Raw genomic sequence first — 15,982 nt, 5'->3', positions numbered from 1 at the left:
TGTAATGTGATGGGTTATAATGTCCAACAGGTGACAGTATATGACTAATAAATAGATGGTTTGTAACACACTATAATGTTTATAACACACTATAAAGCGGATACAATGATTTAAAAATGTTTAGAATGATGTACTTGCAAAGTTTAAATTAATTTATTTTCTATTTAAGCTTTATGTATCCAGGATAATCCCAATGAGATCTTGAATCTGAGGGATAAGTTGGTTCTGGCCAAGATGGCAGCGGAAACATTTCACCACATAAAAACACAAATACAAAACAGTAAAACGTTGAAAAAACAAAAAGAAAACTTTCCCATAAAAGAGTGTATCAGTCATCTTGTGGAATGATTTTTTTTTTTGCATACTATATTCTGGACTTTTTAATGAGGGAGAAGGAGCACTTGCCATTTAAGTATTTTAATGTGTTAATTCTATGTTTCTCTCTAAGTAACGCCGCACGAGAGAAACGCATCCCGAAAGTAACGCGGGATAATACGGCCTGACAATAACAGGAGACGAAAGAAACTTGGATCGGAAGCAACGCATCCCGAAAGTAACGTGGCACGTTAGAAACACAGGACGACAGTAACAATTGGAACAAAAGAAACATGGAACAAAAGAAACATGGGACAAAAGAAACATGGAACAAAAGAAACATGGAACAAAAGAAACATGGAACAAAAGAAACATGGAACAAAAAAAACATGGGACAAAAGAAACATGGAACAAAAGAAACATGGAACAAAAGAAACATGAAACAAAAGTAACGCGACCTGACAAAAACGGGAGACGACAGTAACTTGGATCGAAAGAAACTTGGAATGAAAGAAATGCGACATGAAATAACGTGACACGAAAGTAACGCGAGAAACTTGGCACGAAAGTATTGCAGCAATTTTCTCTGAGCCTGTACGAGTGCGACACGTCTGACTCGTCAGAACGTGCAACACAACACTGAGCACAACTGTGAAGAATCACGTGGACGTTAATCTGTGTTTTACCCAGAAAGCTGTTCTGCATCACAATAAGTAAATTCATTCATATTTATATATATATATATATATATATATATATATATATATATATATATATAATATATATAATTTTTTATATAATTAAAAGGGAAATTATGACATTTTTGGAAAAAATAATACTAATATAACTAATGGAAGTTCATAACGTTTTGTTACTTTCTATCCGACTCGAGTCAAATTCAACAAAGTCGTTTTATATAAAATAACACCTGACACTGATAGAACACAAGATAAATAACTTTCTGTCTTTAACTTTATCTTTTAAAATTATGTTTGTCTATAAAGTTAATTTTGTTGCAGCTCATTCCTGTCGTACCAACAGATTCCAGCCAACACATAGTCCTAATATTAAATATTAACAATGAAGTATATAGTGTTAAACTAAAGTTGTGCACACATTTTCCACTCATGTTTGTAAACTCGTGTTTATTGATTTCAAGCTTCAACATTTGATGAGTAGACAATATATACATATATTACTCATATATATATATATATATATATATATATATATATATATATATATATACATTGTATTATTATACATGTGTATAAAAGGACGTGTTTAAACCAACATGCTGACGTCTCTGCTGTGAATTCAAGGCTCAGTGACTAAAGGTTAAAGGTCACTATGTCAACATGTCAGCTGCTGCAGAGAAATATAAAATCAGTTGACAGACCGGAGGGTTCATCTCTCGGCTCCTCCACAAACTCCTCTTCAATCTCATTGTTCACCTGCTCCCCTCACAGCTGCAGGTAGAGACAGCCTGTCTGGACAAGTGATGAGGAGACGAGGTGACGAGGTGACATGGACGAGGAGAGACGGGGGGAAGGGGGTTATCTGCATCAACACCTGGTTTCATTTCAAAACTCTCATTAAAAAGTGAGACCTCGGTAACAAGAACCTGTGGAGGCTTCTCTATTCAAATCTCACAGACCTTTTATATTATTATTATTATATTATTATTATCATTATATTATTATATTATTATTATTATGTAGTTCAGGCCTCAACGCTAATTATTAATAATATGTGTCCATGTATGTGCTCTGTTATCACTTTTCTACACAATAATGACAAATTTAAAATAAACACAATCCAGTCATATGTCAGTTTAACAATGTGATATAAAGAATAATAATTATTAATTTAATTAAAATAATTAATTTAATGTATAATAATTTATTATAGTAACTGAATACAATTCTTAGTACTTTGTTTTTGTAATACTAAGTATAAATAATAATACACAAATAATAATAATTCACAATAATAAGAAAAAATAACAATGTACTTTTAATTAAGATTTTTTCGTGTTACAGAGTTTTTTTTACTGTAATATTACTACCTTTAATTAATGCGAGTACTTCCTCCACCACTGATTTATTGTTAATAAACTTATGTTTTATTCATCACTTAAGTTGTTTTTAAGAGCATTGTTTGTGTTGCCAAGTTGTTAAAAAATAAAGAATTCTGCAGGAAGATTGTTTATAATAGTGTCTGATCTTTTTTTTTTTATTTTTAAAAATGAAGGTTGGTTCTGTCAAACTTTTTGTTAATTATCCCTCTCATTTAAATTCATCGTTTACTTTTACCACTTCAAATTCCCAACTTCAGACTCTTTCATTGTGTTATATTGTTTGGTTTTGTCTGCGCCGTTCTTGTTTCATAGACTTCCTGTCATCACGTTTTTTATTTGAGATATATGAAGGAATGACGACTTAATAATGAAGTTATTAAGCTGTGGTTCAGAAACATACACGATGAAGACACAGTTATTGCTTTGATTAAAATAGTCTTCAAATCCTGTTGGAACAAGAATTATTGAAACACATTTTCATCATCATTTTGGAAATATCTCATTGTGTGCTTTGTGTGTGTGTGTCTGTGTCTGTGTCTGTGTGTGTGTGTGCGTGTGCGTGTGCGTGTGCGTGTGCGTGTGCGTCTGTGTCTGTGTCTGTGTGTGTGTGTGTGTGTGTGTGTGTGTGTGTGTCAGGTCTAAATGCAAATCTGCTTCTTTTGCCCCGAGGTCTCGATTCTCGCTCCACATATTACATCAGATATGAAATGTGTGTGTGTGTGTATATGTGTGTGTATGTGTGTGTGTGTGTGTGTGTGTGTGTGTGTGTGATTGTCACGGTCACACCGGATCATCCCTCCAGAAGACTCTTCAAACAGAAGTGTTTGTTATCTATCTGATATGCAGATTGGTTGATTCATTAATAAGCAGCGCAGCAGAAATGTAATACCTGGAGTTTAATACGAACACGTGAAATAAAGAAAGCTGATGAGAGAACAAAATTAAGTGATAGGATGGAGGGAAGGGAAGCTGCAGCCTGCCAGGAATATAGAATGATATTCTTATGAATACATTACAAAAATGATTGAATACACAAAACAATAAGATTATTCACACGCCAAGAGCAAGAGTCCAATCATTACATTCAATAATAGAAACGTACAGATACAGTATTTCCTGGTGGAAGAAGCACTACCATGCTGTGGTAGAGACCTGCCAATCACTGTGTAGCCCCGCCCCTGAAGCATACCCTGCTTTATGGTCTGTTTGACTCTAAATGGACCATAATTTACTAAATGAACATCATGCTGTATTGAAGAAGACTTGAAACTAGAGATTGAGACCATAAACTCATGTTTACAATGTTTACTGAGGGAATAAATCAAGAGAGAAGTAGAGTCACTTTCTCATAGACTTCTATACAACCAGAGGAGTCGCCCCCTGATGGACACTAGAGAGAATGCAGCTTTAGGAGTTTTCTGACGATTAATAGGACAGAAGAAGAAGAAGAAACTAAGCTCTGATACACAAGTGTATATATTTTTTTATTGGATGTTTCTCTCATCTTTGTGTTTGTTGTGAAATATTACATAATTTGACATATTTGGGCCTCTAACATTCATCACAAACAAAGATATTTAGAACCATTAGTTTATTCTTTAACAATGTTATATTTAATAAGCCTATCTTATGTTGTATTAGTAACTAAAGCTGTCAGATGAATGTTATGCAGTAAAATGTACTATAAAGATGTAGTGGAGCAGAAGTATAGCATGCAATGGGAATACTAAAGCAAAGTAAAAGTACCTTGAAACTATACTCAGTACATGAGTAAATACTGGTATCTGGACCTCTCACAGTCTCTGCTCTGAAAGCTCTTTTTAACATTCTGCACCTATTTCACCATCCAGTGTACAAGTACATCATCAGTCACGAGGAGTACCTGCATGTTATCCACTGATATTCTTTGACAATACTTTATGGATACCTAAGTTATTGACATACTTCATCTTCTTATTATCTTATCTTCTGCTCGAAGCAAATGATACAAACGTATTTGGATGTATTCTTTTATGTAAATAGGAGTAGTAGTATAAGAAGTAGTAGTATGTCTTCTTTCCAATACATTTTTAAAAATATGTATTCAGTTACATTATCATTATATCTCCTTTTACCACACTATGCACACATACAGTACATACGCCACAGGTTTACATTTACATTATATTAGTTAAATCACTGTATGAATATGGTATTTTACCACTAAAATGTTTGTATTATATGTTTGAATCATTATATCATGTGGTACGCTCTTCAATTCCTAACATACATCATCTATTTAGTAAAAGTCATGAGTTGTTGGTAAAATTACAAGCAAAATGTACTTACTACTGTAAATACTTACTTAAAATGTACTTGTAAGTACGAAAATTACAAGTACTATTCTGCAGAAAGGCTCCTTTTAATATATGTTATATAAATGTTATATTAATATTTAATATTATCACTAACAAATACATATAAGAGTGTTTTATTGTGGTTTGTCAATGTGCAGCCTGTGTTACATACTTTGTATACTACTGGGTAGATTAGTAGTATAGTAACTAATAAAAAGTAACTGTAATCCAGCAGTTTTCCTTTTCATCCTCATAGATCACTACTGAATTGGCTTCTAACCCAACTGTGTTGATATGACATATACTGCACATATATTATGTATATACTTTACTATGTTATTATGTGTATTGTACTTAGTATTCATACATATATCTGTACTCTAAATAACTCACACTTCATGGATGCAGGACTGGACGTCTTTTGCACAAATATTTGCACACTTCACTGATATAGTATAATATATATATTATATTATATAATATATATATATATATATTGATATTGATATAATGTTTACAGTGTGCACAGGTTTTTTAATTTATTTATCTTTAATTACTTTTCTTATTTTTGGCTTGTTCTTGTTTTTTACTTCGCATTCTGCTGCTTTTGCTTTCTTGTGAATTTCCCTTTTGGGGATCAATAAACAATATAAATAGATAACATCTAATTAATCTATTTTAATCTCAGAAGGTTGTTTCCAGTCAGATCATCTTTGTTTATCACACTAAGTGGTTCATGAGTCTGGTTGATGTCGCTGTCTAGAACAGTAAGAGGATTACTGACATCATGTCAGCATGATGATCTTCCAGCGCTCCTACTCAACGTTAAAGCAGTTCATCAGCGCCATCTAGTGGTGACACGGTTCATGTGTTTGTCATGTTTATGGCTTCACCGTGTGGCGAGCATGTGAACGTCAATTAATTTGTTGCCTCATCGATTGTCCTCAGGATTAGTTTGTATGTAATTATATATAAAAGATGTTAAAGGATCAGGCTGGTGATATATTCTATATTATTCTTACGGTCAATAAATCACATTAAAAATATAACGTGTGTATCAAAGTCTGATATATCTTCTTCCTCTGCTCAGGGACGTGCGGTCAGGGGAGACTGTCATCATGACAAGTAAAAAACAAATAATGCTAAAATAAAATAAATATGAATATTTCTCTAATGATCTGTGCTATAAATGTAATTTCTGTATGATTCCAATCATTTCAAGCATTTTTATAATCAAAATCGCTGAATTAGCGCATGTCCTGTTCAAACAGAGGAGACACGTGAGGTGAGGCAGCGACGAGCTGTGTCTCACCTCAGATTGTGAATCCTCACTAACTGGGTTGAGCGTGTGCCTTTTGCTTTTTCATTGTTTGTCACCACTGTAATACTTGTAGAGACTTTTATTATATGTCCTTTCTTTCCATATAATAGGTAATGTATTTCACGTCTGTGTAGAACATATTTATTGTTGCTGATCTGACAGAAACCGCTGTGAAAAAGCACAGAGAGGCAAACACTACTCTGCCTCAAAGAAGAGGGCGTGCGAGAGCCCACGGGTCGGGTTCATGCTTGTTCTGTCGTTGCTCTTCTTCTACACTTTTCTTCTTCTTCTATTTTGCTTTGATCACAAAAATGTAAGATTATATATCCAAGCTTAAAAATGTCTCAAAAAACAAGGAAATATGACTAAATCAACAGCAATTGAACGTCGGACAGGTAAAGTAACCTTTTATGTGTTTGTTGTTCTCTTTATACATCCGGGGTTGTTACACAGATTATCGCGGAATCTCACGATTTTCGCGGGTGGCGCCCGCGAGCGCTCCGCTTCTGAAACGCTCCCGGTGGAATCAAATATGTACTTTGCCTATGTGTGTGTAAAGAATGCTGATATGAAAAACAACCAGTAGTCAATGTGCAAGCTGCCAATTGAATGGTGATTTAAGCTACTCTATTGGGTTCATATATTTGTAAATCTGATTTATGTAGTGTCAGTGCCTCACCAGACACGAACCTCACCGCACGTCATTGATAAACATAATGTGTATATAAGTTGCATTTTAAGTGTTTTTCTGCAAAACTCAGACTTCATTTCCCACAAACCAAAGTGTTTCTTTCACCTTAAACCAGTTGACAGAAGAGGGTTATTATTATTGTGCATTTTTCTTATTGTCATTTAATCGCACGAAAAACATTAATGAAGAAAATATTCTGGTTTTTGACCACTATTCCGAAAAAGACACAAATATTCCCACTAAAGTGTTTATGGCTGATGCAAATAAATATTCCACTAATATTCCCGCTTACGTGCAGCCCTTCATACTCAACGTAAAACAATTCACGTCAAACAACCCCATGATGTCCTGCAGACATAACTTTAAATGTCTTTCTGTTCCAGCTGTAGTCACGTCGTCTCTGACAGTTCAGAAGTGTTTTCTTCAAGCTTCTCTTTTAATAACGGCTCAGTACGAGAACAGAGTATGTCACAAGCTGAGACTCATATTCTGAATACATACATGTCAGAATAATATCAACAAATCACACACATCTTAATAACAAAAGGCTCCATTTATAATAACCAGATGGAATATGATGCTAACATGAGCATCATCAATTCACAATGTTGTCATATCCAAAGTATTACTATATTACTACAGTAGATTATTAATGTGAAGGTAGTCACTGAAAATTGACCATTTTTGGGAGTTAGTCGGAAAAAATCAAAAATTAAAAACTTTGGACATTTTGATGTGTATTTGAACTGTTTGTGACATTTGATAGACTAAAAATTAATTGATTAATTATGAGAATAATGACGCAGCTATAATAAATAAATATATCATATTCTGAATTTAAAATCTTAATCTGTAAAATAACAAATATGACTAAACGATTTAATCTGCTGATTGTTTTATTGTTTGGTTCATCTCAGTTTCTTAAAGCATGAGGTGATATCTTTAAATGTGTGTTTTGTGAGTTCAAAGCCAAAAGGTAATCAGTTTAATATGATTTAATATGATTTATAAAGACAGAAAAGCAGGAATTCTGCACATCTGAGAGGCTGAAAATGACTTCAACGAGTGAACGATTATCCTGCAGCTCTACTTCAACTAACGCTTTCAAATGAAGGCAGTTAAATAGAATGTTTCTCTTTGTAATGTCGCAGAAGTATATCATAAAAGTACTGTATGATAATACTACAGTGAAGTACATGTATCTCATAATTGTACTTTATTCCATTTACTAGAATTACTTTCACTCGTTATCCTAAACCAGACGAAAGTGTGAATGGATTTTACACACTCACACACACACACACACACACACACACACACACACACACACACACACACACACACACACACACACACACACACACACACACACAGTGTCACTGCAGCAGCATCCAGTGTCTGATGCTCAGATTGTCTGAACAGTCATTGAGAGCAGTTCTTCGTGGTTTTCTTCTTTAGATTTCTTACAGAACATTGTTGAAGTATTAGTTATTCTGAGTATATGTTTATGCTTTATTAGGATACTTTGACACAACAAAAATACTGAGGTATCTTGTATATTTGGGCTTTTTCTCAGCTTCGTCTCTCACGTCCGGTAAGTCATAAACTTTTACAACATTGTTTATTACAGTGTGAGATTTGTTTGTTTTGATGTTGATTTAATTGCTGACTGATGTTGTTTTTGTCTCCTCACATTTAATATTTTGCTCTTTCAAACTACTGAATCAGACCGAATGTAGAATGAGAATCGTCAGTTTGGAGGAAACTGTTGAATAGATGAATAAAATATCAATCTGTGCAGATCTTTAAGTTTAAAAAGGTGATTATTTCCCTGATGATTGCTGCACTTAAAGAGGACAATATGCTGTGATGATATTACTTGTGATAAATAAACAGATATTAAAGTGTACTCAGTTTCTGCTGCTTTCAGTATTCTGCTAAAATAAAACAAATCGTTTGTGGAATCAAACAATTCAAACAAAAGGGAATTATTTGCAACATTCTTTACTGAACAAACCGAACACTAAAGTCACCAAAAATAAAAGACAATAACATTTTAAAGAGCAGTTTTCTGCTGATTCTGTTTCTACTAACCCAGAAAAATACTGCAGTTTTTCACAAAGTGATGTAGATAAAAATACTTTGTGTTTACTCTACGTATCCAAATACCACTTCACTAAAAAAACTACAACTCTTGTATTGGTGACAAATGAAATATTTCTTTTGAGACTGCAGGTTTTCTAAATGTGTTTGTGAGAACGGAGTTTTCTGCACTATATTATGTTAAAGTTATTTTCTACCTGCTTTGATATTTCACAGTTGACCATTTGAAGTAATGTGTTCAATGTTTCTTTTGTTACTTATGAATACATAAATGATGTTGAACTATTGGCTGTGAGTCTCTGGTCAACACTTTTTGGTCTACTTTTTGCAGCTGGTGTGCTTCTCTAGCGTTTTATTGACGGGGGGGGCGGGGGGGGGGGGGGGCGGTTGGCCTCTTTCCAGGGGGCTCCACTGACTGATTGTGACCACGGGGCACGGCTGTGCTCAGCCCGACCACACAATGCAGGGTCAATGCACACAAGCACAGTTTGTCCAGTTAATGTAAGACTTACCTCTATGCTACTCTGTGGTAATGGACAGGAAGTATCTCAGTAGAGAAACGGCAAAGTTCTATCAATCTTCCTCAGGTTTTTACGCTCACTGGAGCTGTTTGAAAAAGAGTTGATGTATAAATATGAGGAAAAACCTTCTGACCTGCAAACATTTAACTCGTTGACTCAATTCTTTTTTTGTGCCAAATTCTCGCTGACATAAAAGAACAATTCAAACTTGTGACGATCGCTCTCTGTTTCTCAGTCATGGGTAAATTGTAGCTGATACCGACTCGCTCCAAACCAGTCAAAAGGAAATGCCACAAATTCTCGGTTTTTTTTGTGTGAAACTTCTAAAGTTGTATCTTTAAATCTGCTTTACAAATGAATTGAAATGTCTTGATGGCGTCTCGATACAACACCAGAAACAGTCCGGTTCAGTTGTAAAGTTTTACTGCTGACATAGGAGCCACAGACCGGCTGTGAGGAACTAACGTGACGTCTAATGAACGTAAACGGTCGTTTACAGCTTCATTGTTCATCACTGAGCTACGGATGTCCTGAGAGGACAAGAACAACGTGTCTCAAAGGCTACAATGATGTTTTCCCTCTATAACATGATAAAGTAATGCTCCTTATTTTTGTCTGTTTAAAGTACACAGTAATACTACAATGTAGAAAAAATATTTTCAAAGTAAAGGTCCTGCATCAAAAGCCGAGCTCAAGTGAGAAAGTACAAAAGTATTGAGATCAAAATATACTTAAAAGTAAAAGTATTTTTGCTTTTTAGCAATTAAAACAAATGTTTATGAACATAATGGTTGTTGTGACCAAACCCAAACATAAAGAAAACGTTCTGCACATCTGAAACCTCTTCTGACTTTATCTTCTAGATTTGAAAATGTTCAATACAACCGCATGTGTGTGTGTGTGTGTGTGTGTGTGTGTGTGTGTGTGTGTGTGTGTGTGTGTGTGTGTGTGTGTGTGTGTGTGTGCGCGCATGACTGCACTCATGTGACTGTCCTTCACAGTCACTGATCAGGCTTCAGGGACTAGTTAGCGATCAGAAGTGACATCTATTGATCAGCCTAGAAAACTCCCCCAAATCCAGCTTTGGGAAGAGAAACCCGGTCCAGGATCAGTTCCCTTTGTACCAATCATTTACAAGAAGACGTCTGGGTGTTACTGAAATGTGTTTTATGGTTTATTTTAATTTTTAAGTTTGGGTTTATCATACATTCAATCATTTTGAATTAGTCATTTGGTCAAGTTAGTCCCATATTTTATGGTATTTTACCGACTGGAGATCAGTTTTTCTTCTCCTTTTGGAGTCCAGCTCGGCTTGAGCCGCAGTCTGGTGCTGAAGGTCCGCTCGGGTTTTCCATTGAGTTTTCCTCTCGCCATCCATCGATCTGTTGAGGTTCTCCGTGGCGCATGGATCACCATCCGGCCCTGAAGCTCTCACGGTGCAGAGTCACTGAGACCTTTACGAAGCAGACAGAAATGTGATGACTTCTGGTTTATTTAGGGTTCTTCAAACCTGCTGATCTCTTTCCACCAGACTCCATGTTTCATCTTCTTCTTCTTCTTCTTCTTCTTCTTCTTCTTCTTCTTCTTCTTCTTCTCTCTGCATGTTCCAGGATGGATCATCACGACTGGCAGCGAGGGAGAAGTAGAGGCCACAGGCACTACGATGATGAAGATGGTGAGAAGGCGTTAACGTTGCGTTTGCGCTCGCTCTAGTTCTCCTAAGTTAAGGTTGCGCAAGCATGAAAAAGGACGCCGTCCCGTATTTTGTTGTACCAAATACTTGACTCTGGAAAACACAGGAATCTACATATCCAACATGTCTCCAAGTGTCCACAAGTGTTACCAAAGTTGGAAAAACATGGATGTTCTACGTGTTATGAATATTGAACTATTGACACGTCTCAGCCTCTCCTCTCTCCTCTCCTCTCCTCTCTCCTCTCTCCTCTCCTCTCCTCTCCTCTCCTCTCTCCTCTCTCCTCTCCTCTCCTCTCCTCTCCTCTCCTCTCCTCTCCCCTTCCCTCTCCTCTCTGTGTTCACTTCCTGAAGTTCAGTCAAAGTTTCTCTGATTTGTTGTCACATGACTGTTGGTCTCAGAAGAATCAATCATGACTTCATAGTTTCACTGAGGAGCTCACAATTTAATGTTTTACACAATCTGGTTAAAGTTAACGCTTTATTAGTGGAGAGACTTTAAATGAAAACATAAAGAATGAAATGTTTTTGATTAAATCTCTCTCTCTCTCTCTCTCTCTCTCTCTCTCTCTCTCTCTCTCTCTCTCTCTCTCAGAGGCCCAGCCGCTCTACATCGGTGTTCCAGTCTCCCACAGACGGAAAAGGCGCAGACATCACTCCAACGGCAGCAGCGACGTCGAACGTGACTCGCGGCACTCGCACTACGAGCACCACACGCACCGCGAGCACTCGCACCGCGGGTATTACCACGACCGAGAGGGTCACTACGGCGACGACGAGGGCAGCGCGGAGCGTCACGAGCACACCGACCCCTCAGGTTAACATCTATCCGTCTATGTATGACGTGCGTCACATTATCTCATCGTCAGTGTGCAGTATCCTCAACTCAATATAATAAAATAATATGTAGAAATAATATTATATGTATATATATATATATATATATATATATATATATACATATAATATACTTAATAATATATAAATAAATACTATTTTATTATAAATATTATATGTATATATATATATATATATAATATAATAAATAATATATAAATTAATACATACTATTATATTATAAATATATAATATATATATATATTATATATAATATTATATTATAAATAGTATATAATATATATAATATAATTAATATAATATATATATAATATAATAAATAATATAATATATATAATATAATATATAATATAATAAATATTAGATATATAATATAATATAATAAATATTAGATATAATATATATCTATATATATGATATAATAAATAAATAATGATGGTTTGATGGATGGAACATTTACAAAAGCTAAGCTGACTCATGTCAAAAGATACAGGACTGTATTACCAAAATCTGAATTTGTCCAATACTTTATGACTAAAAACCTGTAAAAGCGGCATTCCCATCAGCCTCAGCTGTGTTTCGTGTGTACTGCTAATTAGCAATGCTAACTTGCTAAACTGAGAGCTTGGAACCTTTTACCTGCGAAACATTAGCGTGTTAGCGTTGTCACTGTGTTAGCATGCTGACGTTAGCATTTAGCACAAAGCATTGTTGTGTTAAAGTACAGCCTCAGCGAGCTGCTAGCATGGCTGCAGACTCTTTAGCGTTGCACGTTGTGCACAAAGTCGTCGCAAGTTGTTGCAGCGCTTCGTCGTGCACCTCTGAATCTGTGTAACTTTTCAGACATGAAATGCTTCAGCTGGTAGGCTCCATAAAAGAAAAAAAATAAATAGTAAATATAAAAAGATATATAAAATACAATATAATAAATACAATAACATAAATATGAGAGGCAATTATAATGTCCATCTAAGAAAAACAAAAGACAAAAACAAACAATAAGGAGGTTGCTTATTGCAGTAGTTGGATTGCACTTTGTGTGTGTGTGTGTGTGTGTGTGTGTGTATGTGTGTGTGTGTGTGTGTGTGTGTGTGTGTGTGTGTGTGTGTTATTTATTAGTCTTATGGTCTTATGTTTGTACCACCTCTGGTGTTTTCGGAGAATACTGCAATGAACACCTCGCTGAGCATAACCGGTGTCACGCAGAAACACAAACACGCTTTAATCTGCAACACAAAGGTAAAGTGGCCGACGGGTCAGTTGTACAGTAAAGAGACGCGACAGACCTGAATGTAAGTCCAGAATCCACTCTCCTTCCAGCTCAGTGCGTTCAGCTTTGTGGCGTCGTACGAGAGCCCAAAGTTAAGCTTTAGCCTTGTTAATAAACTGTGCCTACTGCAGATTTAAGGACTAATTCATTGAACTATAAAAATGAAACCCATCAAACCTATTTGGTGTTTTTAAAGCACGGTCCAGTCTGCTGCGCACACAGTAGTGAGAGGCATATGACCTGTCAGCCACAGGACGTCCTGCATTAGGATCTGTGTGACGGGTGCATCTATGTGATGAATATATTTGCAGCGTGGTCCCTGTTCCCAAAGGGGCCACGAAGTCTGAAGCCTGTAAGCTGATTAAAGCCGAGGAACTCCAAGCTGTGTGTGAGTGTGCAAATATGTGTGTGTGTGTGTGTGTGTGTGTGTGTGTGTGTGTGTGTGTGTGTGTGTGTTATTTGGGGTTACTGTGAGTGTGTTTCCTGTGTGTGGTATGCTTTGTTTTATTTCCCTGATTCCAGTCAGGATTCAAACCAAGAGTTTACACCAAAAACACCCGACCTGAGGTGGATAGTTTGAGTCTCTGGTGCAGAACTCTTTGGGTCATCAGAGCAAGAAAGTAGATGTTGTGTTGGTGAGGATGTCTTCGCTGTTTCTGCTTGTGTGTGTGTGTGTGTGTGTGTGTGTGTGTGTGTGTGTGTGTGTGTGTGTGCGTGTGTGCGCTTGGACGTCTGGGAGGAGAGTACTAGAGGGCCCTGTGGTGTGTGTCAACCCTCTTAAAGCCTCTGGCTCTTTGCTGCTCTGGAGATTTCAGTGGATTTCTGCAGCAGCTTAGAGAAGAACAAAACTGGCTGTGGAGTAAAACTCAAGAAGAAGTCAGCGGAGCAACGAGCAGAAAGGACGTACATGAGAGAAGGAGTTGTGTCGCTTCCTTTCCACTCATGGTGGACAGCTAAGGACGCTCGGCCTCAACAAGAGGACAGGAAGCTAGTCCCAAAACAGCCCTGAGGACCTCTCTCTCTCTCCGGTTGGGTTTTACTGTCTCTGGTGGTTCAGAGGATCCGGGGAGCATGCAGGACCCCGGGCTGTCCTTCCCCTCCGTTATGGCGTCCCGCTGGACCTTACCTGGCTCCCAGATAGGTAACGAGGGCTCAAGGGAGGAGGGGGGACAGCTGGAGTAGTAGACTCATGCTGTGTAGCAGTGTTAGTTATGACTGACGTTAAACAATGTGACTCGATCATCAACACGCAATATCGTTGATCTAGACTCAAATTCATATTAAAAGCTGTTATTTAAGTTTACAAAAAGGGGAGAAAAATATTATAGACTTTATGTTTTAAAGCAGCTGTTTTGTAACTTACTAATTAAAGTTAAACATCAGAACTTTAGATAAAGAAACAAATTGTCTAGACTTGATGTTCAGTATAATCTGATGACTAAAACAGTTTTCATTGACTAAAACTTTACTAAAATATACTTACTTTTAATATACTTTTCTCTGACTATGGTAAGACTAAGATGTTCAACTAAAACTAAAACAAAACTAAACTAAACTAACAAGAACAATAAATAAAAATAAAATATGTTCTTTATTTCACTTTGGGAGCAAGAAACGAAAATTATAGACGTTTATCAATTAGCACAGAACATGACTTTCTTTTATCATAAAATCTACAGCAGACTTCTAGTCAAAAGAGAATAAATACAAGTATTAGAGCTGGTACTTGATTAACATGATTAATATAGTTTGTGCATTTTTATGTCAAGAAGAGCCTGAGTGTTGCTTTTTTGACCTTAATCTATTGATTCACTGTTTAAAAAGCACACATGGTTAACATTCTGTAATTTATGATTTTTAGCTATTTGGGTTGAGTGGAACAAGCATCATAAATGTTATCACCTTTATATCAATGTTTATATCATTTTATAATCTTTCTTTTACAGTTTAAGATACTAAATGGCCTCAAAAATCAACTGAAATATAAAAAGTGAAATTACAACAACAAATATTAAATACAAGAGGAAGAATATAAAGTGTAGAAACTGAAATAGAAAAAGTAACCATATGTTTTGTTTATAAAACTTGTTGTGTTGTTGCTCTGTACTGCTGCAGCTGTGTAAGAAGTTTAAAGTACACCAGTACAAACCCAGTACACCATGACACCCCCCCCCCTTCCCTGTGGGATTACATCGGCTGGTCAGAGACCGGACCCACATAAGTACACAGACAGACCTCCGAATGAGAGCTGAACTAATGTGACAGAGCTGAGACGGCAATGGAAAGTGTCGGCCGGCATCGTGGAACATTGTATTGTATTACAGTCGTACGGCCGTCACGCTGTAGTTCACGTGGATTACGCAACAGTTCCCTGAACGCGGGAGGTTGTGAACGTCACTCGTCACATGAGGCTTCAGATCTACCAGTTCATGTGTTTATTGACTCTTTCTTTTAAAGCTTAAGGAACAAACTGAGCAACAGGAAACACCAGAGACACACATACATGTTTCCATGCTGACACACACACACACACACACACACACACACACACACACACACACACACACACACACACACACATAACAAGTGGTGTGATGCCAGTGGACGGCGCCTCCAGGCTCCAGGATGTTAATGTGGATCGATCTGCTCAGGGTCAAATTATAACAACAGGCTGCTGGTCAGATAGTCATTAGAGGATCTGTCGCCATGAGGATTGTTTAGTTGTTCATGGCTGTTTCTCTGAAACTTAATTCTCAAAGTGGTTTAAAACACATTTCATTTGTAATAACGTGGGA

Source organism: Cebidichthys violaceus, unplaced genomic scaffold (genome assembly GCF_023349555.1).
Source record: "Cebidichthys violaceus isolate CVI_PGR_0920_01 unplaced genomic scaffold, fCebVio1.0.p SCAF_12, whole genome shotgun sequence".
Classification (NCBI taxonomy): domain Eukaryota; kingdom Metazoa; phylum Chordata; class Actinopteri; order Perciformes; family Stichaeidae; genus Cebidichthys; species Cebidichthys violaceus.
This window is presented reverse-complemented; position numbering follows the sequence as displayed.